Source organism: Equus asinus, chromosome 22 (assembly GCF_041296235.1).
Source record: "Equus asinus isolate D_3611 breed Donkey chromosome 22, EquAss-T2T_v2, whole genome shotgun sequence".
Classification (NCBI taxonomy): domain Eukaryota; kingdom Metazoa; phylum Chordata; class Mammalia; order Perissodactyla; family Equidae; genus Equus; species Equus asinus.
Genome location: NC_091811.1, coordinates 63,800,943 through 63,826,579, shown reverse-complemented (window position 1 = coordinate 63,826,579; position 25,637 = coordinate 63,800,943).

The window sequence follows — 25,637 nt, the reverse complement described above, 5'->3', positions numbered from 1 at the left end:
CAGCTTTGTATAATTCAGCCCTTTTCACACTTACAAGAGCATGCCATCTTTTTTTCATAGAACTCCTATTCATATCCAGGGAACATTCTTGGGGCATCTTTCTCCAGGTGTGTCTCATTCTTTCAGACCTGTGCTGTCCAATACAGTATCGGTAGCCACATGTGGCTGCTGAGTTTTAGCAACTGTGGCTAGTCTGAATTGAGATGTGCTGTGAGTATAATATTCACTATATTTCAAAGGTTTAGTATGAAAAAAGAAGAAATTGTATTAATTTTTATAATGATTACCATATTAAAATTACAATACTTTGGACATACTAGGTTAAATAAAATGTTATGAAAATCAGTTTCCCCTTATTCTTTTAAATTTTTTGTGACTACTAGAAGTTTAAACTTGCATATGTGGCCAAAATTGTATTTCTGTGGAACACACTGCTCTCGACTATCCTGTTTGCTTAGCTCCCTGCGTCCCAGTTTCCATGAGCAATATGAAGATACCAAAGGGTGGCATCACAGGAGAGGAATCCCGAGCTTAGGAAAACCAAATCTTCTACCATGATCTGTTAGCATGCCTACCCTGTGCTCCAAAGGGCACATTATCTTTTTTATACTGGACAGTAAGCATATCTACCCTTTGCTTCTGGAAGAAGACACTGTCTCTATTTTCTAAGACTGTAAGTAAACCTGACCTTTGCTATGAATGGAGACGCTCACTCTATCTTTGCAATACAAATATCCTTGAAAAGATAATTTGGAACACGGGGCAGTCAGTGCCTCACCTGCAAGATGGGAGATAATTCTTATGTCTCTGCACAACAGGTCCTTCTCCAAGACTTTGTGACTAAGAAAAGATGTAGAAATGAAGACTACTCCTTGACTTTCCAAACTGGGCTTAAGAGATTAAAGATGACGAAAACCCTTAAATGGATATTTGGGAAAGAATCTCGTTCCCCAGCGTATAGGAGAATGTCAGAGTCTAGAAGGGGTTATGTTCTTCCTGCCACGTTTTTGTCCTCCTGGATGTTGTCTCAAGAGCTAGATGATAATCTTTAGCACTTGGTCAAGCTTCCTGGACTGCTCTGATGTGTGTGTCAGAGCCTGATGAGAGAGCTCGAGCATGCACAGGACCTGGCACTCCTACCTTTGGCCTTGGATGGTACCATGCCTTAATCACATGCCTTAATCACTTTTTTCCTTGCATAAAAATAAAATACAATATAGTAGTAATAAAGCACTACATATGTAGAACATTTATCATCAAATATCTAAGCGCAATATTTATAGAACTTATATGGTCAAATATATAATATCCACCTTCAAAAATTCTTAGGGTAGGGGGACAGCCCTGTGGCCGAGTGGTTAAGTTCACGCACTCCACTTCGGCAGCCTGGGGTTTCACTGGTTCAGATCCTGGGCATGGACCTACACACCGCTCAACTAGGATATACAACTATGTACTAGGGCTTTGGGGAGAAAAAAAAAGAGAAAGATTGGCAACAGATGTTAGCTCAGGGCCAATCTTCCTCACCAAAAAGCATATCTTAAAAAAAAAAAAAAATTCTTAGGGTAGCAGACACTAAATCCAACAATAATACCATTGTGTAAAATGCCTTCTGCAATTATCTTCCGAATTTTCAGAATCTTGTTTTGGTTATTCACAATGGTGGAAATTTTTCTCCCTTGACAAATGGTTAGATTTCTGTAAAAAGTCATTCAGAGCAAAGAGCTGTGAACACGTTGGGTAATACGGTAGGGTATTACTACTTTTTAAAATAAGGGAAGTTTGATTTTAAGATTCTGTCTTATTGCTTAGAGTGGCTCATGAAGTAGTTTTAAGGCAATTTCAAAAGAGGAGTTCCAAAATTATTTTGAGTAAAGGCAGCATTTCCTGAATAAATAAACACCTTTATAAAGTGACTGATTTGAAAGTGTATGCTCTTTCTGGTTGCAGAAATGATAGTAATGATGTTTTTAAATCCTTCTTTATTTAACAGCCGTGCCCTATTCCTTTGTGAATGTATTAATAACAATAGCTGGTAATTATGGATTACTTACACCGAGCTAAATACATTATATGTATTAACTGTCACAACAACCCTATTTACAGGGAGGAAACTGAGGCACAGAAAAGTTTAGTAACTTGTGCAAGATCACCTAGCTAATTTGTAGCAGACTCAGAATTTGAACAAGGGTATATTTTGCATATATACTATTTCATTGAGCCAAACAAAAGTGGCAAAGTTTGAAATATGCATAATTACATGTCAACTTCTGTATTCTCAAGAACATGTAACCAAAGGTTTGTACTTCTTGCGCTGAAAAGAGAAAGTCCTTTTACGGACTTTTATACTCTGTACTATATATATGGATTCCATTCGGTTTCAATAGCTCATTTTCCTATTCAACATAGCTCTTGAGTTCAAAAAGAATGTGACAATCTCATGAGGGATGTAAATCTGGTTTCGCCTTTAAGTGTATTTTCAATCTGTTATATTTATATATTCAAAATAATAGACAAAAAGGAGATCTAAAGAAGCCTTTGAATTCTATTAAACCATGCATAAAAATAAAAAACCCTGCATACTCCTAAGAAGGAAATAAACCGCTTTGAAATCAAGGAGCTAAGTACCAGTTTTATTACATATTCTTTATAGGCTGCTTTGTGTAGAAATTTCTACTTATCGCAAAATTGTAATTGACATCATTCTTTGAAGTCTTAGAAATAGAATATGCATGTTTGTTCCTGATTTTGAAAAGCAGTATAAAAATGTATACCTGAAGAATAGCCTGGAAATAAGATTCATTCATTCGTTCAGATTTTTAATTCAATAAATAGTTATTTAGGGCATCCCATATGCATGGTGCAATGCTGGGGGATGCAGAGGATAAAAAGATGCCCGAGACAAGGTGCCTGCCTTCACAGTTTGCGATCCAGTTGAGGAAATAGAACATGTGCACAATTAACTAGAGTCCAAGGCAGTATGTGATCCCAGGAAATCCATTTCAGTTCAACCAACTTCACCGAGCACTTCTCACGTCTCTGTGTTTCCCTAGGCACTGAGGATACAAATATGAATAAAAAACTTGTTGTAATCTAGAAAATGTCGTGGAATAAAGTTGGTCTTTATGAAGAATGACCGTGAGCATTTAAAGCTTGAGGAAGAAGTAAGTTTCTTGTCATCAGAGGTGTGTTCATAGGCTGGTGGTGACGTATTGGGGACAGAGAAAGGGAGCTAAAACAGACTGATTGGTTGCAGTATTTGACCATTACGTTCCTTCAAATCTTGAGATTCTGTGACTCTGTGACTTTAGCTTCTGTGTGCTTCTTTCAGAGGTAGATAGATGTTTCAGAAATTCTCAAGTCATCACGTGTCTGCAGTTGCCCCTCCAGGTTTAGATGGAGTCTTCATACTACGGAGGAGTTGAAAGATTCCTTCAGAAGTACTAATCAGTGTTTTTAAACAGAGAAAGTCTCATCAGCCCAGAAAACACTGTTGTCGTGTATTCTTTTCCTTTCTTTCTCTTAAGCCTTATTGAAGGAGCATGTTTCTTCACTTAAAAAACTTTGACATAATCACAAAGGTTGATCAAAATTCAGTACACAGTATTTGGCCCTTTGAAAAATGGCTTCCCACAGTTTGTCCAAAATCAAAGCTTTTTTCTTTGAAAGGCTTTGACTCACTTCAAATAGGTGCAGAGAGCTTTACTTGGGGGCAACTGATTGGACTTATCAAAAATGAAGGGAAAATGGGGATCTGTCACAGCAAGAGCACGACGTGGTTACAATGCTCATTTCTAAGATACATTTTGAAGTATTGTCTTCTAGGGTAGCCTGTTCTCTTATTTTGATTTAAAAGCTTGAGAGTAATGAAAATAAAGTATTCCCACATCCGAAGTAGCAATGTAAATTTCCATTTTGCCTTTTTCCTATAGAGTTAACCATAAGTAATTGGATTTTTAAAACGTCTTTGAGATGTGGAATTTTCATTGTTAAATTTTACTTCTTAGTCTTTCTCCTAAAGGCTTCTCTTATAAAATCTTATCCCAGAAGCAAGAAGACTTTTCCAGTGATTCTCAAACTGTCACTGCCCGGGTTTCTAATGAGGAGTTTGGTCCGGTCGTGATCCCTCACCAGGCATCTACTACAACAGACAATGTGAATCTGGTGGCAGACGAAGGGGTCTGGATGAGTCGGAGTTACAGGAAGAAATCAACCCCGTGTCTGAGTCATCTTTATCATGGTCTATGTGGCTAGAACCCCAGGGCAATCTGAATGGCAACTTGGGTTGGCTTGGCTGCTTACAGACAGAAGGTCAGAATGGGAAAAATGTTGGAGAGCTTGGTTGCTTTTGTAAAGTGGGTTTGAAAGTTTGTTGCTGTTTTAAACTAATTTTCAAAAAAGCAGTATGTGGTTGTGACTAAGACTATAGATTGATAACCAGATTGGTTGAGTTCGTATCCAGAACCTACTGCTTACTAGCTTTTTATTTCCTTTATAGACAAACTTCTTAACCATTCTGTGCCTCAGTTTCATCATCTTTAAATTGGGGATAATATTATTACCTCAGTAGTTGTAAGGATTGAATGAGTAATACATTAAAGCGCTTTGATCAGTGCCCAGTATAGTAAGCACTCAGTAAATTCTCAGCCCCATGAGGTCGGTGTAGGTGTGAGGGTTAATTTTATGTGTCACTTGACTGGCTAAGCGATGCCCAGATAGCTGGCAAACATTATTTCTGGACGTGTTTGAGAGGATGTTTCTCAAAGAGATTAGCATTTGAATCAGTTGACTGAGTAAGAAGATGCCCTCACCAATGCGGGTGGACATCATCCAGTCATTGAGGGCCTGAGTAGAACAGAAAGGCAGAGGAAGGGAGAATTCGCTCTCTGCTTAAGCTGGGACGTCCGTCTTCTCCTGCCCTCGGATGCCAGCACTCTGGTTCTTGTGCCTTCATACTGGGACTGGCACTGACTTCATCGGCTCCTGGTTCTCATGCCTGCACGTTTGGACTGGAACTGCACCACCGCCTTTCCTGGGCCTCCAGCTTGCAGTCTTCTCAGCCTCCATGATCGCATGAGCCAACCTCTCATAATAAATCTCTTTCTGTATATCTGTGTATATCCTATTGGTTCTGTTTCTCTAGAGAACCTTGACTAGTATTAATATCAAAATCCCTACTTTAGGGTCCAGGCCTTGGGTGTAGTGGTTGAGTTCAGCATGCTTCACTTCTGCAGCCCAGGTTCGCGGGTTTGGATCCCAGGTGCGGACCTACACCACTAATCAACCATGCTGTGGCAGTGACCATTGTACAAAGTAGAGGAAGATTGGCACAGATGCTAGCTCAGGGTGACTCTTCCTCAAGCAAAAAAAAAAATGAAGATTGGCAACAGATGTTAGCTCAGGGAGAACCTTCCTCAGCAAAAAAAAAAAGCTGTCTCCTAAAAAAAGAAAAAAATCCCGACTTTATAGATGAAGAAGTTAAGGCACAAAACAGTGAAGCAATTTGCCCAAGAGCACACAGCTGGTAAGTGGCAGAGCCGGGGTTTGAACCCAGGCTCTGTGGCTTGAGATTGTGTACAATGACTCTAGCTATATATGAGAAATTTTGGTTAAATTTTAGTGGCACTGTCAAGATTAGGTCTCAGTTTGTTAAAATATTGAATACTACATAAGAAAAATGCCTTTAAAATATCACTATTGCTAATAAAAACATGGTTAAGCCATTAAGCCTCAAGAGAAAAAGAACAAAATTTTCCTACAACTATGTAACTGAGTAGTACTTTAACAGATAAAGGGAGAATGTTGTTGTTAAGGCCACATTGAGAAGAAATTTGAACCAGTGGGTAAAGATGAGTGGCTTATTGTACAGCTCACTCACTTAGGAACACTAATCCAATAAAACTGAATAAATTCCTTCCATTATTTTTCTTGGCCCACAGGGAAGTCAATAAAAACTAAAGTACGATAGAGTCACATTAGGTCAGATTCAACTAAGAGCAGGGGTCTTGAGGAAACGGAATTTTTGCAAAGGTCTTTTTAGCTTCTCTGGGCTGGAGAGAGTTGTTTCCACTGACTTGACCGTCTATAAGTTCCAGCTGGACGTATTTGCTTCCTGAAGCACGTGACCATGACACAGGACAGTGGGAAATTGCCATTCTGACATTGCAGTAAAGCCCAGTGATTTAAGGGCACTCTGGTGGAGTCCAGGGGGTTCATAATCCGGGTCTGCCTCTTCCTTGCTACATGACATTGGACAAGTTACTTAATGACTCTGTACTTCATTTTCTTCATGTACAAAAGGGCGATAGCAACACTCACCTCATGGGGTTATTGGGAGGATTAAATGAGATGACAGGAGTAAATCTTAGATGGAGGAGCAGCACGGAGAGAAAATGTTGGAAAGGCTAGCTCTTGCTAACGCCACTGCTGGTGGCCCACAGACTGGCCTTGTTCCCTTGGCTGGTCTATCGACCGGTGATGAACGTGCGTGCATCTTTACTTTAATCACAGTCCGTGTAGTAGAGGAAAACCTCAGTGTAAGCATCGGGAGGCTAATCACACCTACTAATGAATACAATTTTAAATCACTTTGATTTTGTAAGGAAAACGTAAATAAAAATAATACCATCATATTTTAAGAACTGAGTAAAGAGAAAACGACAGTGTTTACACAAAACCCCAGTTAACTCCCAATCTCAAACCTTTCAGGATATCTTCTAGGTCAGTTCAAGTTCAGTCTTATTTCTAATAGCTTCTGAATCGATCATATGATGCGCTCATCACTGATAAATTCTGACAATATGCCTCATGTGTCCTAGGTCAGTCTCTTAACATTTCTGAGTCTCACTTTTCTTGTTTATAAAGCCAAAGTACACTTTGCCCTGCCTGGTCCACTGGATAGCTGGAAAGGAGGTGAGATCTATATCTAAAAGAAGCCCACGACACCTAAAGTATCAAGCTATTACATGTTGGGCAAAATATGGCGCTACTCTAAGAATGATTCTTAGGTGTTACAATATCCTCAGGTTTAAAAAAGAAGATTGATCTAGTCCCCTAAAACTAAAAGGACAGAAAAATAGACTAACATCTTAAGAGATTTTCAAGTCTTGAAATGAAGAGATACGCTGATTAAACTAGATATGTAAATTCTGGTGAATATTTCAGCTAGAGAGGGTGTTACCACTCCCCAATTTTTAAGGCCATCACTCTGCTAAACAGCGGATGCAGAAGGCTGCTAAGAACTTCAGTTTCTACTGGGAATTCCAGGCTTCTAAGTCAGCTAGGGGAGAGAGGAGTCCTGGCCAGGAAGGCTTTTAGGGACTGCTACACCATAGTAGATGGGTAGCCCCCTTCTCTGACTGTGTGTCCTGAATTCCTCTTCTTAGGGGCCGGACCGTGGAGAGGTAGGACATATCTGGCTGCAGCTGCTGCCTCTATCTTTACATTCATAATGTAAGAAAGCACGTTGACCCAGCAACTCTTCTTTAAGAATTGGTCCTACAGAGATACTTGCACTAGCCTGCACTGATATACAAATTTACCATGCAACTTTGCTTGTAATACTGATAGCTAAAAATTGGAAACAGTCTAAAGGCCCATTGGTCTGGAGTTCTTTAAATGAATTATGGTACATTCAATCTATGGAATATTTATTCTATTCAAAGCATTAAAAAATCAGGAACCAGCCTGGTGGCATAGTGGTTAAGTTTGCACACTCTGCTTTGGCGGCTCAGGGTTCACAGGTTCAGATCCTGGGTGTGGACCTACGCACTGCTCATCAAGCCATGCTGTGGTGGCATCCCATATACAAAGTAGAGGAAGACTGGCACAGATGTTAGCTCAGAGACAATCTTCCTCAGGCAAAAAGAGGAAGATTGGCAACAGAGGTTAGCCCAGGGCCAATCTTCTTCACCAAAAAAGACAAAAAAAGAAGAAGAAGTAGATTTCCGTGTAAGGACATGGAGTGGTGTTCGTGATGTATTAAGTGAAAACAGATCTATGCTACAGTATATGCTATATGATCTCACTTTTGGAAAGAAATATAAAGATCTTTCTCCCTCTCTTTATCCATATGTAAACATGTAAAAATATGTAAAAGCACAGAGAAAAATGTTTGTGAAAATGTATGTCAGATGTTAAGAGTGGTTCCTTCTGGAAGTAGGACTTGGGAGAGAGGACAATTAATTTTTTACTTTATGCATTTCTGAATTGTTTGGAATTTTTTTTTAACAGTAAGTGAGTGTTACTTTTCAATTAGGAAGAAAATTTAAATGCACACACCCACACACCCAGACACACAAACTAAAGTCCAGGTGAATGCTGAAATCTCTCTCTTTAGCACCTTCTTATTCCTTCCTCCCCGTTACCCTTACCTTTCCTGAACAGTCCAAGCTCAGCTCTGGACTATGCATGTCAGTTCAAGGTCTAACATTCAACGAACCAGGATGATCTTCTAAATGCAGGCTGGTGTGGGGGAACGCGCCCAGCTCCCTCGCTTGTGGACAGGGTTCATTAGTAGGAGTTTGTGTAGTGGTCTTTGTGAGCCCACCCCAAGCTACTGCCGACTCATCTCGTATTTATTACTTCAGCATTCTATTCAGAATCCGTTGCACCTGCTGAGATTCTGCTTTTAATTTTCTGCTGTTATATGTGTCTCTTCAAATTCAAATTTTGCTACTGAGTTGAATTTTATATTTCTTAACTAAAAAGGCAATGTTTGTATATTTTTTTCCTAAAATTTTCTTTGTAGCAACATGTTCTCTTGGTCCAGATGATCAACGACACCGATCTATGAGTTTTGTTAAATTGGTTGAGCATCTGTTGAAACTGGAACAACTGTTATCTTTATTGGACTGTCGCCCATCCTGGACAGCCATGTGACAACCGCGTGTAGCACATTGAAAGCTGCGCTACCAAATATGCTCACAGTCTGCCTTCATCTCTTTCCGTTTCAATGCAGGTCTTAAAATTTTCTCATCATAAATGAGTACCTTTTGGGTCTAGAATCAAGAGACTTCCTGGCATTTAAATGAATAATGGCATGAACTCCTGATGTTTGTAAGGAATACATTTTATGATGTGGTAATTCCCAAACATCATGACAGCAAACAGTTTCCCCCACAAGATGCAATAAGGCATCAGAAAAAAAATTTTAATAATTCATTAAAATCTCTAATAATTTTATAAATATAAAAAATTATAACTAATTCTATAAATTTTATGAATGCTGAAGTTATGTTTGAATCTTTGAACTTCTTTCTTTAGGGAGGTTTTTGTTTTTGTTGTTTGTTTTTGATTGTTGTGCATTTTTCTCATTCCCCAAAAGTCCCCACATGCAAGAAGACAGGTAGACAATGAGACCAGCTGGAGATGTGGGTACTCAGCAGATGGCTGGGCCCACTCACTGGGGAGGAGCCTCACTCCCACATGAGCCTCATAGTACCTTCACGCAAATTTGCAACCTTAACAAGATCACAACCTATCATGGGAATCAGAGTCCCCAATAAATGGTTTAACCATGAAGGTTAAATTTGTGCATGCTAAAGTCCACCATATTTAGGGTGAATTAGCCAACACTAATCAGCCTTTCTGTTTGTTGCTATTTGGCACTTTGTGGAAGGAAGGCGAGCCGCCATTATGCAGTTTCATCCCTGCCTAGTTCCTTCAGTCTCCAAGTTGCCTGTCCAAACCTTTCCATGCAGCTTAGTGGAAAAGGGTACAAGTGGGACAACGTCTTTCCTTTGATTCAGAGATATCATGTTTCTATTGGAAAGAGCACTGGATTTGGAGTCTGGATATCTCCCATTTCTAAGCTATGATCTCGATCAGGCCACTTAGTCTCCCTGGTCTACTGTTTCTCCATTGCAACAGGACCTGTTAGGGCAGGAAAGATCTATAAAGCTCTTAAGCTTCAGATTTCAATGTCCCCCTGCCTATTTGATAATTCCACTTGAGTATCCTTTGCATATCCATTAAACGTCTCAAAGATAACATGTCAAAACAGAACTCGTAACTTTCCCCATCAGATTTGTTCCTATCTTGGTCTTTATCTATTTCAGTTAAGAGTTTCACCACGTATCCAGTTTTTCAGGACAGAAACCTAGGAGTCACATGTCACCAAGATGGCCGTGTAGGAGACCCCAGCCTCCATCCGCCAACAAAGATCAACTGTTAGCTATCCACAAACAAGAAGAGCTCTGAGAGTCTGCTTAAGAAACTTCAGCAAAACAGTGGAACAAAAAACCTGAGAATAACTGCACAAAAAGAGAAGGAAGAACAGCTTCATTCTGATTGTTTCTTCAAATGTGCAGACATCTATGCAAGGCTGCAAGGATCATAAAGAATCAAGGAAACACGACTCCACCGAGGGCCACAGCGAATACAGTAACTGATGCCCCAAAACATGGAGATCCAGAAACTACCTGACAAAGAATTCAAAATAATTGTGCTAAATAGGCTAGGAAAGCTATAAGAGAACACACATAAACAATTTAATGACAATCTATGGAATGGGAAAAAATATTTTCAAGCCGTGTATTTGATAAGGTGTTAATATCCAAAATATACGAAGAATGTATGCAAGTCAATAGAAAAAGACCCACAAGTAATCCAATTAAAAAATGGGAAAAGGACACAAATAGACATTTTTCCAAAGAAGATATGTGAATGACAAACAGGTACATGAAAAGGTGCTCAACATATCTAATCATAAGGGAAATACAAATCAAAAGCACAATGAGATATAATCTCATGCCTGTTAGAATGGCTATCCTCAAAAAGACAAGTGAAAACAAATTCTAGTGGGAATCTACTGTATGATGCTATAAGGAATGACCACATGATCCAGCAATTCTACTTCTGGGAATATATCCAAAGGAAGTGAGGGCACTGTGTTGAAGAGATACCTGCACCCCCATGTTCACTGCACCATTACTGACAATGGCCAAGACATGAAAACCTAAGTGTCCATCATGGATGAATGGATAAAGAAAATGTGGTATATATACACACTGGAATATTATTCAGCCATAAAAAAGAATGAAATTCTGCCATTTGCAACAACATGGATGAACATGGAGGGGATCACGCTAAATGAAATAAGTCAGATAGAGAAAGACAAATATGATACAATCTCATGTATGTATGGAATCTAAAAACATCAAACTTGTAGAAACAGAGAGCATAATGTTGGTTGCCAGGGGCTGGGGGGTAGGGGAAATGGGGAGATGTTAGTCAGAGGGTAAAAGCGTTCTGTCATAAGATGAATAAATTCCAGGGATCCAATATACAGCATGGTGAATATAGTTAACGATACTGTGTTATGTACTTGAAAGCTGCTGTTAGAGTAGAGATTTAGTATTCTCACTGTAATAACAACAAAATGATAATTATTTGAGGTGAAAGATATATTAACTAACCCTATTGTGGTAAGCATTTCACAGTGTATACATGGGGCAATTCATCACATTGTATGCCTTAAATGTCCACAGTGTTATTTGTCAATTATATCTCAATAAAGCTGGAAAAAAAACCCATCTGTTAACCCAATCCATCTGTTAATCTTATCAACTTTATCTCCAAAGTGCATCTGATCACTTTTCATTTCATTGTCTTCACTTCTCATCATCTCCAGTGCTATCACTGTTTTGTTAGCCTTTGCTTTATTCCATTGGCAAGGGAGGGATTTCCACTGAAATTATCTTACGTATTTATTAACTGATTTATCTGTAGGTTTCCCGAGGGTGAGGGTTTTGTTTAGTTCATCATCGTATCCCTGGTATCTACAGAAGTGCCTGGCACGTAGAGGGTGCTCAATAAATGTGTGTGGAACAGAAGAACACAACTTACGTGCCTTTAAATCTCTGTTTAAACACTTCAGTCGGATACTCTCTGACAGCCTGGCATGATCTTGGGAACTCAAGGATTCAGGGATGCAAGTCTAAGAAAATAACCTTTTCTATCATTCTCCAAATAGCCCCACTCCCCAAAGCTGACTCCTTTATCAGTGGCTTTTTGAGGGCTAAACAAGTATTTACTTCGATGAGCCTCACTATTGGTTCTTTCAATATGAGAACAATCCTGTCCTGGCATCACTCTTGTTTTTACATTGTGGGAATGCTGACAGTCCCTTCTGGATTGCTCATGCTCCTCTAGGATCCTGAAGTGACATCTAACTGGAAAGGAGGGCTGACTGTCAGTTGCTTCTCAATATCTCCTCCCCTTTGCTGCATCCGGATATGAAACCAACTACATCAATCTCCACTGGAATATAAACTGCTCACTCTCCGTTGGCTTTCAGAATTAGCTATAGCATCTCACTCTCAGAGAGCTGGAATCAGCCTGAATTTATTAAGAGACCACACAGGGTTCTGAGTGGTGCTTCAGCAAAGCTATGAGCAAAGAGTTGAGAGAAGAAAGAAAGAAGAAGATGATTTGTCATAGAGCTGAATTCGCTTTGGGAGGAAAAACTGGTTACCCTCAAGAAGTTGAGAGCTCTTCAACAAGCCTTAGGCCCACTGCTGACGGCTTGGCTTTCCGGTGTAGTTTTCTTTATGAAAACACATTCAAAGTGGTAGATGCCCTCCCAGTAACCACAGTGGCCTTAACAAATTAGGAAACAATTATTTCAACTTTCAAATTCTCCTTTGTTAAGCAAGAAACGGTGACAGAAGAAATTAATGTTGAAATTCTATTTTACTCCCAAAGATTATAGGTATTTTATTTTATTTTCACATTCTTAGATTTTCTTGCCTGAAGCATTGGTATATTATGATCATTTAATTTCAAAAGTGTAAGAGAAACGGCCCCCAGACATCCCCACCAGTACTAGGACACGATGTGTACACCCCTTTTATAATAACATCTGTTTAGCATTTAATACTTCCCTTGTAATCATCTTAAATTCCTGTACAGTGTTGACCTGGTGCCAAGTCAAGCATAAATATAAATTTATAGACGAAAAATTAAAGCAGAGATTATAAAAATTGCCAATTACGAATAGGCAAAACCTGACCTAAGGGAGTAAAATTATTGGACCACTTTTGTGTCTATAGTGTTGTTACTGAAGAAAGACAATTTTGGCTTAACAACTGACATGTTTAGAATTCCACCCGTAGTCAAGTCAGTTGCGTGGTGATTAAAATAGATTAATACTTCAGTGTTGACTGGGTTTGGACTTAACCCAAACTAAAACAAACAACAAACAAAACAAACAAATAACCGACTTAATGTCTGGCTGTATTGGTTTTCTATTGTTGCTATAAGACATTTCCACAAGCTTGGCTGCTTAAGACAAAACACATTTATTATCTCTCAGCTTTGTAAGCCAGAAGTCCAGATGGGTCTGAGTGCGTGCTCTGTTCCGGGTTGGACAAGGTGAAATTAAGATGGTGGCCTGCCTGGGCCCTTACCTAGAGACTCTGGGGGAGAATTCATGTCCAGGCTCATTTGGTTGGTGGCAGAATTGAGTTCTTTGAAGTTGCAGGGCTGAGGTCCCTGTTTCTTTGCTGGTTTCAGCCAGGAGCCTCCTCCAGCTCCTTGAGGCTGCCTGTGTTCCTCATCATGTTGCGTCTTTCTTCTCAGCTTTTCAATGTCTTTGACTCCCCTTCTGCCTCATCTCTTCACCTGCCACCCCTGGAAAAAGTATTGTGCTTTTAGGGGCTCATGTAATTAGATCGGGCCCAACTGTATAATCTAGAAAAATCTCTCTCTCTCGTTAGGTCCATAAGCTTAATTACATCTGCAAAGTCCCTTTTGCCATGTTCATGGATTTCAGGTGTTAGGCTGTGGATATCTTTGTGGAACCATTTTGCACGTACACTGGCTTATAAAGCCCCACCTGATGTGGGATCTGCCTCATCTCTTGTTCTGGTATGTTGCATTCACACTAGCCTTCTTTCTGTTTCTTGAATATGCCATGCCTCTTCTTTCCTCGGGACCTTTGCACTTGCTGAGCCTTTTGCTGGGAATGCTCTGCCCCCAGATCTTCAAAAAGCTGCTTCTTTCTCCTGATTCGGCTCTGAGTGTCAGTGTCACCTCCTCCGAGAGGCCATCCCTGGTCCTCCTTGTAAAGTTCCCTCTCAGTCCTTTAGTCACTCCCTCCCATTTTTACATTATCTTATTTTCTTTATAAGTTATCTTTATTATTTGTTTGTCTACCTGTTTATGGTCTGCCTTCACCCACATGATTTAAGCAGGTCTGACTGAATTAGACCAATCAGACTTCTGGGAAAACCTGCTAACAAAACTGTCATCCAAGTCTATGCTCCAACTATATATGCTGAAGATGAAATTGAATGTTTTTACACAAGTATCCAAAAAGAAATGAATCACATGCCAAAACAAGACATGCCGATAATTATAGGCTACTGGAACGCAAAAGTAGGAGATAAAACAGAATTAAATGTCATCAGAAAATGTGGACTAGGGGTTAGAAACAAGGCAGGAGATCAGCTCATGGATTTCTGTGAAGCCAATAATCTGTCCATTGCAAATACGTGGTTCAAGCAACTGAAGGGATGACTATATGCATGGCTATCACCGATGCCAGTACGGAAATCAAATAGACTATGTAATTGGAAGCTCTATGTGTCTCTTACCCTCTGTGGTCCAGCAGCTATCTGAGACAAAAGGCAGAAATGCAAGAGGGATGAATGAAAACATACGATGCCTCTTAAGCTCTTAGGTCAGAACTCACCTCCTATAATTTCCGCCTACGTTCCATTGGCAGAAGTTCATGGTCAAGCCCTGTATCAATGGAACTGGAAGCCTACTCTACCACAGTGGGGGGGCGGGGTTTGAATATTGATTGTACAATAGTCCACACTATCATATCCATCTATCTATTGGTAAAATGAAAGATAACTGTATTGTACATAGCTTTCTACAATTTTTGTTGTCTTAGGATGATGCATCTGCAGAAATTCCTCTTCCTATGTCTGCTTCAACAAATATTTACATCCTCTCAGCCTTAGCAATTTGATTGGCCAGAAGGTGAAGGCAAAGCCTATAAGAACTTTACAATTAAAACTTTTAGACCTGATTTTTTTTAACTATTATTTTTGTCTCTAAAAAAACATATTCCTGGTGGAAAGACTTGATGATTTCTAGCAAAACAGTTAATCTCAAAGCAAATGTGGCAAATCAAAAAGAATAGTTTAGGATTTCTTTCAGATGGATCTGACTCAGATCTTCACCCCAGAAGGCAAAAAACGTTTCTTTCCTTAGAATGATTTTTATGTCTAAGAGAATCAAGGTGGTGAAGGCATATGGGGATTGGTCGGTGAAAGCATTTTTGGGTAGTGGTATTATCTGGTTTCTTGCAGCAACAGCACTTACGCTTTTGAAATACAACCAGTACAGCACAAAATACGGATTGCCTTGAAGGCTCGTGGGAAGAGTATCTCTGATTGAAAGCAAAATAAAATTGATACTTAACGGTGACACACAGAAATGGGTTAAAAAACAAAACAAAACATCCTGACCTCATGCCACCCTCTGCCCCCTGACTCCCCTCACCCTTCCTTAAAGTGCTTCCCTGTCAGTTCAGGCCTGAGCTAGGGCTCTGGTTTATCATCTCGGGGTCTCTCTCAGCAGAATCAGATCTGTCACATGGTGGGACTCAGGATTCATTTTGCAGCCAAAACCCGTTTCTTGCCTGTCCAGGATGACCTCCATGTTTTTGAGGATTCCAGATCCTAGCATTCTCTCTTCTTTCTCCCCTTCTCTGGAGCAACCAGCTTAGCCCAGCCTGTCCATTTGGGCTTCTTTGTGGACTTCCTGCTGGTGACCCACCTCTCTTGTTGACGGTCTATTGTGCTTAATCTCTTGTCAGTTCCTCATTTGGAGCTTGGGACTTGCTCCCCATGTAACCCTGGGTGAATGAACTAATCTTCCGTCCTTTTCTACTCAGCTGCTCTGCCGTACCAGCAAAGTGAACACCCATCCACTGCTCCACTCACCCTATAGATGCCTGACATGTGCCATCTAATGGCCAGCAGGTGTTAGCCTTTGCTATCATACTGACTCCAGCTTTCTCGTTCCTCCCCCATCAATCTACCTGCATAAGGAGGGCTGAAATCTCCTGTAAGCAGGGTATCCTATACACTGGGTCCTCAGTTAAATTTGTATTGAAACAACGACTAGACGAATGAAGTTAGCCTGGCACTGTGCAGCCTCCTATGTAGAAAACTAGATATCGATTGTATTTCTTTCTAAATTATCTTAGTTTTTCTTTTGAGAAAATGAGAATTATCCTAGGATTTGCATTTGAAAGGTAGTTATTTAGATCAACAAGTCTCAATAGTGGAATCTTACATCTTTATATTTGAATCAACAGCTCTTTTTAACACAATATTAAAATTTGTCATCAGTCTTACAGTGATCTTTGAAATGTTCACTTCCCATAAATGTGCCATTGCTTATATTGATTATTATTGTTGTCTTTTTATTAACTGAAATAATAAGATATCTTGGATATAGGCATGGATTGGGCAACGTTAATGAAGTAGTAGTCAACCTTGTAAATTCCGTTCTGCAAAGTTCAAATTTCTTTCTAGATGAACATAACATATCAAAGATCTGAAGCTCTTGTGCCAGGTGAACCTATAAAAAGGGATGTCTTTGAAAATCTGGGAAAAAAAGGTGAAAGAAAAATATCAGAGGGCCTCTAAATTTCCACGGCCGTAGGTGTCACCCAGTTCTGCATCCATCAGGAGCTCGGAATTGGCCAAACAAACAAGCGTAAAGCCCATGCCTAACCCAGTGATGGGCCATTGTGACTGGACTTCTCTAAATGTCTCGGGATTCCAATAGAATTTGGTTCTTGCTTTTTGGTGCCTTCCATGAATCCATAATCTTGGGGCCTAGCAAAATGAGGTGGCTAAAGTCTGCTGATAGTTGCTCATTTCAGTATGTCATGGCCCCTCTGTCAAGGGTAGCAACAAACTTTCAGAACCACAGCCGTGGAGAGGTTCCTGCCTCCACAGCAATGGCTTGGAAAGGCAGGCAAGGAATGGATTATGCTGTATTCTCAGTTCTGTCTGCTTTATGCCTTTAAATAGGCTTCTGTTTCTAAAAGAATTGACTGTCATAGATGCTTTATGTTTAGTTGGCCTCATAGAGGTTAGGAAGGACTTTGGGAATCCCTGAGAGCTCTGAGAGTGCCAAGTTTTTACCAAGACCCTAGATCTAGCCTGGGGCCTGTCTGGAGCAAGTTTCCCCAGGATCCCAAGGTAATTCAGTTATGACCTAGATTTGTTTATTATTCTATACCTTTCTTCCCAATCTGAATAAGTTTTATGGATCTGTTTTCTCTCAGGGGGAAAATTATGCTAAAAAGGTTATCACCTCTGCTTTTAATCTTGCAAGGTGGAAAAACCATAAATGCCTCAAATCCCATAAAACTGTAAGAAAATTAAATTTCCGTAAAAATTATTATAACTTTTCCAGACCTATTTATAGCCTCATATGTATTATCTCTGATCCAAAAAACAAACAAAAAGACCAAAAACACGCAAACAAAAAACCCTGAGAGGTAGGTATTCTTCCTTTTTTTACTAGATGAAGAAATAGAGACTTGAGGAAGTTTAAGCAAACAGCCTAACATCACAGAGCTAAGTAAGAGATCTGAACAGCTTCTCCCTCATCCGAGGAACGCGCGCTCCCCCTGAACGGTAGAAACGCACATTAGGAGTGACTATTAACCAGCTCAGTAGAGTTTCCTTGGTGACATTAATGAAGTAATATTAAAACTCATTTAATTAATCGTTTCCTAATAACAATTACAAATCAATTTTCTGCCCAAGGATATTTAATAAATTGAGTTTTCTTTGTAATGGAAAAGTTGGTATATATATATATATATATATATATATATATATATATATGAAACATAGAAAATGGGACATATGACATATATTCTAGAAGGGAGCTTTATCAGTCATTTGACTAAATGGGAAGAAAACAGATGAAATATTTATCTAAAGAACAATTATAATGGCCCTGCTATGAACTCCCCCAAGAACTTCTCATATAAGAAATACCATTATCCCTCTCTGGGCTACCAGATACATAGAATTTTGGAAACTACAATAAATTTTAGGCCATGATTTATTATTGCTATAGGCCAAGAAAACACATTTTTGGGCTTTGTAGTGAGATCATATTAATAAAAACTATTACTTTTAGTCTGACTTCTCTAGGGGGCACAGTAATTTCTGAAATAGTAAGTAAAAAAGAACATATGCAGGAGAAATTAAGTGAACTATGTGTTATTAGCAAAAAAACGATTGAGGTTCCAAATTTAGTTGAGTGTCAATTACCAAGTGTCTCTAGATAAACTGCAACTTTCTTATTGTTCTTAAAAAACAAACAAACAAAATAGATAAATGCACATGAAGTAAATTTCAAGAGAAACAGCAATGTGTGATTATTACATTTTTAGACAGTTTGGAGAAGTGATCCCAACAAAGGTGATACAACTTACTCAAGTTATTTTCTTCCAGCAGCTTGTGTTTTTTGTTCTAACAGTGTCTTTTAAAGAGCAAGCATTCAAAATTATGATTAAGTCAAATGTATTAATTTTTTCTTTTATAGATTGTGCTTTGGGGGTTTTAAACTATGAAATCTTTGCCTAAAACAAGGCAAATCGCTAGATGATTTTTGAGTGTTAAAGCGCTTAGGAGGCAATTTTCCATAAGTCTCTCACATTTCGGCACATTTTTGGGAGCAGGGGCACTAAGCGCCCGATTGCTCTGGACTCTCTTTTCAAGGATGTTTGCATAGCAAATAGTCTTGGAAGGCAGAGATGTGTCTCCCACTGGAGCAAAAGTCAGGTTTGTTTACTGACAATGTTTTTCTCCAGGACAAAGTTTGGGCATGTTTACTTCTAGCCAGTTATAAAAGATTAGGATTCCCTAAGTTCAGGTTTCCATATAATGCAAACCCACTTCATGCTCCTGGCCCTCTTTGAAACACTCCTGTAGGACTTGGGAAGCAAAAGAAACTGATGCTAACAGGAAGCTTATGGTTCTTGCTCTGCAGTGAGTATTAAAGCCTTTTGCCTCTGATGGAGGAGTCTTGTGTCTTGTGCCAGCCCCCATGAAACAGACAGGCTAACTTGTTAACTTACAAATAGGCTAAAATCTCATAACTTTCACAATTCTTGATAAAACCAACCTTATATTTCTGGGATAAACCCCACTGGTTATGATTAATTATCTTTTTTATATAGCGTTGGATCCAATTTGCCAAAAATTTTGAAAAGAATTTTTGAAACTATGTCTATGAAGAACTCGAAACTCTAGCTCTGCAGAAGTGATCTGATAAGATTGCTTGCAAGTACCCAAGGCTAAGATCGAGGGAGCACTGGGATCCCAATAACAGACTCAGGGCAGGGAAGGGCGCCCTGCTTTATTTAATTATATTCCGTGATAACTGGAGACTGACCACGATCAAGTTACCCGCAGTATCTCGTGGGAAAGGATATGCTAACAATTGACTTCCTGGCTTCTCCCCTAATGTCGTCATTAACCAATAACAAACGAACTTTTCAAATTCCTTTTCTCTGGAATATTGACAAAAGTCTCATTCAAGTATTGCTTTTGTCTCTATTTTTTATCATTGAATTTTAGTTAATACCCCCCAGATCATACAATTGGGATTCTGATATTTGCTGCACCAAGGACAACTTACAAAATAACTGTCCCCTTTTTCAGCTCTTTTCTTTAACGGTCACGTGAACTTGAGCGTTGGTACAAAGGACCTGACGTGTCTTTACCAGGAGGGAAAGTGTCCTGATTTCTTGTTTGTTTGCTTGTTTTTGTGTGTTGAATCTCTCATTTTTTCCCTGCTTTTGGTATTAAAAATTGTAAATCTAAGAAAACTTGAAAGGATTTTAGATTGAACATCCACATACTCACCACATAGATTCTATGATTGTTAACTTTTTCTACATTTGCTTTATCACGTATCTTTCTATCTTAATTTTTACACATTTTAAAGTAAGTTGTAGACTTCCTTTAAGTACGTGCTACTTACATTGGTACACTTGACCCACGTTCTGTTCAGCATGCATATAACTAAAGTTTAATATTAGTTTTGTTTGTAGTTTTTAAAGTAAAATTTACATACAATAAAATGCACGAACTTTTTCTCTATCATCCTGTGATTTTGACGTACTGCACCTACGTAACCCAGACCACTGTCAAGATAAAGAGCATTTCTGTCACTCCAGAAGCCTCTCTCTTGTTCCTTCCTAGTTACTTTCCCACTGCCATGCCAGAAGCAACTAAAGTTTTGAGTTTTTACCATCGTAATTTCGTTTTGCCTGCTCTGGAGCTTCATGTAATAGGTATCAGATGGTAAAAACATTTCTTTTTGCTCAAACTTCTTTTATTCCGTATAATTTTTTTTGAGATCCATCTCTGTTCTTCCACGTAGCAGTTCATGTCTTTTTATTGTGGAGTCGCACATCACTGGACGCATGGGCTACACTTTGTTGATCCATTCTCACATTAAGGAACACCCAGGAATGTTCTTAGTTTTAGACCATTATGAACATTCTTGTACAAGTGCTTTTGTGGACATGTGTTTTCCTTTCCCTTAGATAAATACCTCAGAGAGAAGTGCTTGATTATATGGTAGATGTGTTTATAAGAAACTACCAGACTTTTCTGCAAAGGGTTGTGCATATATTTATGATTTCAGAAGAAATGCAGGAAAGAGCCCCTGCTGATGAGCTCTTTTTACTGGAGGGAGGAGGGGTGAGGGTGCTGGGGCGGTGCATGTGCCTCAGGGTATGGTCTCTTGAGTTAGAGTCTGTTTCCCTGTCCCGTCCCGGACTGCTCTTTTTAAACCTTCCTTATTTAGCTATAACCACGGAGTGCTTGAGATCTAGGAGGGGGAGAAAGGAGGAAATGTGTGAGGCTCAGCCAATCCATCTGCACCTGCTGTTACGTGCTTTCTTTTTTTTTTTTGAGGAAGATTAGCCCTGAGCTAACATCTGCTGTCAATCCTCCTCTTTTTTGCTGAGGAAGAATGGCCCTGAACTAACATCCATGCCCATCTTCCTCTACTTTATATGTGGGACGCCTACCACAGCATGGCTTGTGGTATGGACAAGTGGTGCCATGTCCGCACCCGGGATCCGAACCGGTGAACACCAGGCCACCAAAGCAGAATGTGCACACTTAACGGCTGCGCCACCGGGCCAGCTCGTGTTACCTGCTTTATATCCCAATTAGATTCTAGCTCCACCTAATTTTTTTCTAGCCCTGTCCTAGTATGCTCTGAATTGCCTCCCCCAACCTCCAGTTTTTAAAAAATTCATGGCTGCACAGGAGCAGGGCATATAGTCCAGCCAGGGCTGTGTAGTGGGAAAAGGGCACACCAAACCCTAAATCCTCCCCTGCCCCCACCAGTGTGCCTGGCCCTCTTCCTCTCTCAGTTGCTAGTCCCCTTCCACCCCCCAGGCCCTTCTCCACACTGGGACCTAACCAGATTCTGTTGGCTCAAGAATTTCCCAGAATTTTAACATTAGTTAGATCCACCAACTTCTGCAGTTTCAAGGTGGCTTCTGAGGTGTGTTCAGGCGAGCAAGGGAGCAACTACTCTAATTTTTCATCATTTCAGGAGCTAGAACAAATACATGTGTATGTATTTTAAGTCAGACTTATTGAGATATAATTTATGTAATATATATTTATATAGTTTAGTGTAACCACTCTTTTCAGGTGTACAATTTGATTCAAATTTTTTGGCCAACATATAAAGTCTTGTAACCAGTATCACAATGAAGATATGGAACAGTTATTACCCCCAAAATTTCCCTCTTACCTCTTTATATTCAACTTTCCCCCCAGCTGCCACCTCCCACAGCCTCTGATCTGATTTCTGTCCCCATAGCTTTGTGTTTTCTAGAGTGTTGTACAAATGAAATCATACAGGATATAGCATTTTGTGTCTGATTTCTTTCACTTATCATGATGCTTTTGGAATTTATCCATGCTGTTATGTGTATTGGTAGCTCATGGAACCAATATTTTTAATATGAGAAATTATCTCAAAGAGTTAACAGGCAACATGGTAAAGTGTTCTCCAGAGAAATATTTTCTTGAACTAGTTCCAGGGAGCATCAGTTCTATAAAGTAAGATTCTCACCCCATCTCAACTATTTTCCAATCCATTAATAGCATCTTACTTCAAATCCTTAAAAATGTTTTTTTTCCCCATTTTTAAAATGAAAGCTCTGAACGGGAAGCTCACTGTTTTGCAGAAAAGCAAGCTTTGATTAAATAAGTTTGGAAATGCTTCATGCTATAGTCCCCTCCTGAAGCTTCACATTAGCATATCTAAGGTTCAGAAAACGTCTGGATTAAAGAAATCTGGTTAATGTTGTTTAACGCAGCGTTTTCAAATTATCTAGACTATGGAAAAGCACTAACAGAACTTTCTGTGATTATAGAATTATTCTCTATCTGTGATGTCCAGTATAGGGGCTAGTAGCCACTTGTGCCACTGAGGAATTGAATTTTTAATTTAATTTAATTTTTAATTTAAATAGCTACATGTGACTAACGGCTTTGTTTGTATTGGACATGCAAGTATAGAGTCTTTTAAAATTTTCTCTGCATGATGCTTCTTTTTGCAGTGTCACTGGGGTATTATCCCAAGCAGGATGAACTACTTAATTTGCAGGGTCTGAGGCAAAATGAAAATGCGAGCCCCCTTCTTCAAAAAGCAGGAAAATTGCCATTAAAGGTGCCAAAGTAGAGAGCGTTTTCCCTATCTTCTGTGGTCTCTTTATTGACCTGTCATGAGAGTTTCTTATTTGCTATTTGATGTCGTTCTAGGTAAAGTTAAAACTGTAAATTATTAGCTTGAATTTTACCATTCATCTTTATATTGTGCGACATTGGAGTAAAATAGAAATATAAGAACATTTAACTTTTATGTGGAGTCTCCCAAATGGCACAATTCATAATTCGTGGCTTCTACAAAGATTTGTCTTTTTTCCAACCGAAACAGTGGAAATGCTGCACAAAACTTAGTTGGCTGTTTTTCTTTCACTTCTTGACACACGCATGTTCTATCAATGCTCCCCACCTTAGGCTTGCTGATGGCTGGGGAAGGACGAAAAGGAAAAGGAATTATGAGTTTCCTGATCCTCCCCTTTCCTTCTGTGTCATCATTTCTGGCATAAGTGATCAGCTGATACAGGGAAGTAACATGGATGGAAAAAGACGTGATCGGCTTCCTTGATCGTGTGTGTGTTTCCAGGAGTGTTATTGCCTTCTTTCTGTGTTCAAAGTAAGCTCTGGTTCAAATGGAAAGCAAGGTCTTTCAGGGCTGCCAGACCCCCACTTACTCAGATGTAGCCATGATGTGGTTACCTCGTACTTCCTCTCTTTGCATCTTGCTGAACTCCCATGCACTGTAGCTCCACCAGAATTCTGTGCTCATGGGGCATTGTGAATGCTATATGCAAACGAAGTGCCAGTGAGTAGGGTGGACATCTCTGCTGACATGCATGCCATTGTCCCCTCGGACTTCACATACAAAACCCAAGTTCAAAGATAAAATTATTAAGACTTTTAAGATGGCAACAGCAGAACGTTCCAGCAAGTGCAGGGCCTTTCTGAACATGATGCCCCATGCAGCTATCCAGGTTGCAGACCCATGAAGCCAGCCTCGATCCATTGGAACACATTTTATAAATATTACTCTAACCCAGTATAAGGTTTCCTCCTCTGTAAAGTGAAGATAGTAACATTATCCACTTCGTAGGTTGTTATGGGAATTAAATGAGTTAATATGTGTATTACTCAGCAGTTGTTCAAACAATGTTGTGTAACAAACAACTCCAAAATCAGGGGCTTGCAGCCGCAAGTGTTTTCTCTCACTTATAGTCCTGTGGGTAGGCTGGGTAGGCTGGATCAGTTTCAGGCTCAGGTCAGCCTGCTTGGGGTTTGGGTCTGGGTCTGCTCCCCAATTCTCCACGTTCTCTTGGAAGCAGCAGCCCTCAGGGCATGTTCTCCTCATGGCGGATCATAGGAGCACAGAGAGGGGCAAACCACACAGCCCCCTGAGAGCTACTGGGTACTTTATACCCTCAGGCATTCCATTGGTCAAAGCAAGTCAAATGGCCTAAGTCAGTGGGCAGGGATGTCCGCTCCACCACAGGGGAGCAGGGCATGAATGTTTGCTGAATCATAATCCAATCCAGCATTGTGCTACTCTTTGGACTCAATTTGCCAATTTGTCTTTCTGATTCTATATCCTGTGTGGAGCTATGAAAAAAAGGAATTTGAAGTTGCTGCCAAGTTTTCTGAATCTAGACTCTACTAGAAGATTGTGTGTTTGTGGGTCTATAGTACAAAACACCGGGAGGACCTCATTGGAGAGCTGGCTGACTCATCAGATGCCCTGATTGCTCCACAGTACAGAATCGAAGGGGTCCTGGGAGGCAGGGAGGAAGACCCTGTGGTGGTCTTGGGTGCTGGACCTGAGAGTGGTCACGACCAGGCTCAGAACCACAGACACTGATACAGCAGCTTCTCTGTGCAGCGCTTAGGCTGGGCCTGAGAAGACTTTGCTATCGAGATGCCTCTAGGCACACCACGACAGGAGTAGCCAAGAGATATGTCAGCCTTTCTTTTTTTTTTTTATGTATTCTAAAAACAGGGTAGAGTTTTTTGCTTGATTTTTATTTATTATAATAAATGCTATAAAAAGCGGGGAAGGTAATGATCGTCCGCGTTGTCTTTGAAGAGATGTGAACTTTTCAATTCCAAAACTCCTGGAGGAGGGTTTGCTCTTACAATAGTAACTCTTTTCGGCTCTTGGTTTTCTAGGAGAGGAGAAATCTAAGGCAAGAGGGTCACGTGGTTCACATGCTTCATTGTATGTCGTTAGACCCGGAGCATAGGTGTCCGTGATTTATAAATACCTAAATTGTCACACAAACGTCTCTCAAGCTTTAGCATCTTTTCATAGATGAAATCGTTGCTTCTCAAAGAGCAACAAAAGATCCTCAGAAATGAGACAACTATCTGCCCAGCTATAAAATATACGCCCCTTCTCCCCAATCCTGTGAAACCCAAGACTACAGCTTGCACCCCGAGGAGGTAGGAATACCATTCTGTTGTCACCCCACAGTTTAACCGCAGCTGCCAGAGATGCTAATCTGGAGCTGATGTGCTGCTGGTGTCCAAAGGCATAATTACAAGCGGGTTGTTTAATATGTTGTTCTAAGTGGTGGCTCCGTCTCTGGACCGGAGCACAGCAGTCTGTGTCATTCATTCTGTGGCTGTGGGTTTCGGCATTTGAGCTAACCTGGTCCTGAGAACAGAGGTCCTTCATTGGAAAGGGCTTCCGCAGATCTGTGAAGCCACTAAATGTGTTTGCAAAATTAGGGCACAAATGCATACGAGAATTTTTCTAGGACGTGTGTCCACGGCTTTTAACAGATTCTCAAAGGAGTTCATGACACAGAAAGCTGTAGAGCTACTAATTTAGAACATTGTTTATAAGGAAAATGGCCTTTCAGATCCAGAAAAACAACTTACAAACAAACTTTTGGAAGCCAGCCTGTTGGGAAGTTGAGGGCTACAAATATGTCTTTAAATGATGACTTATAC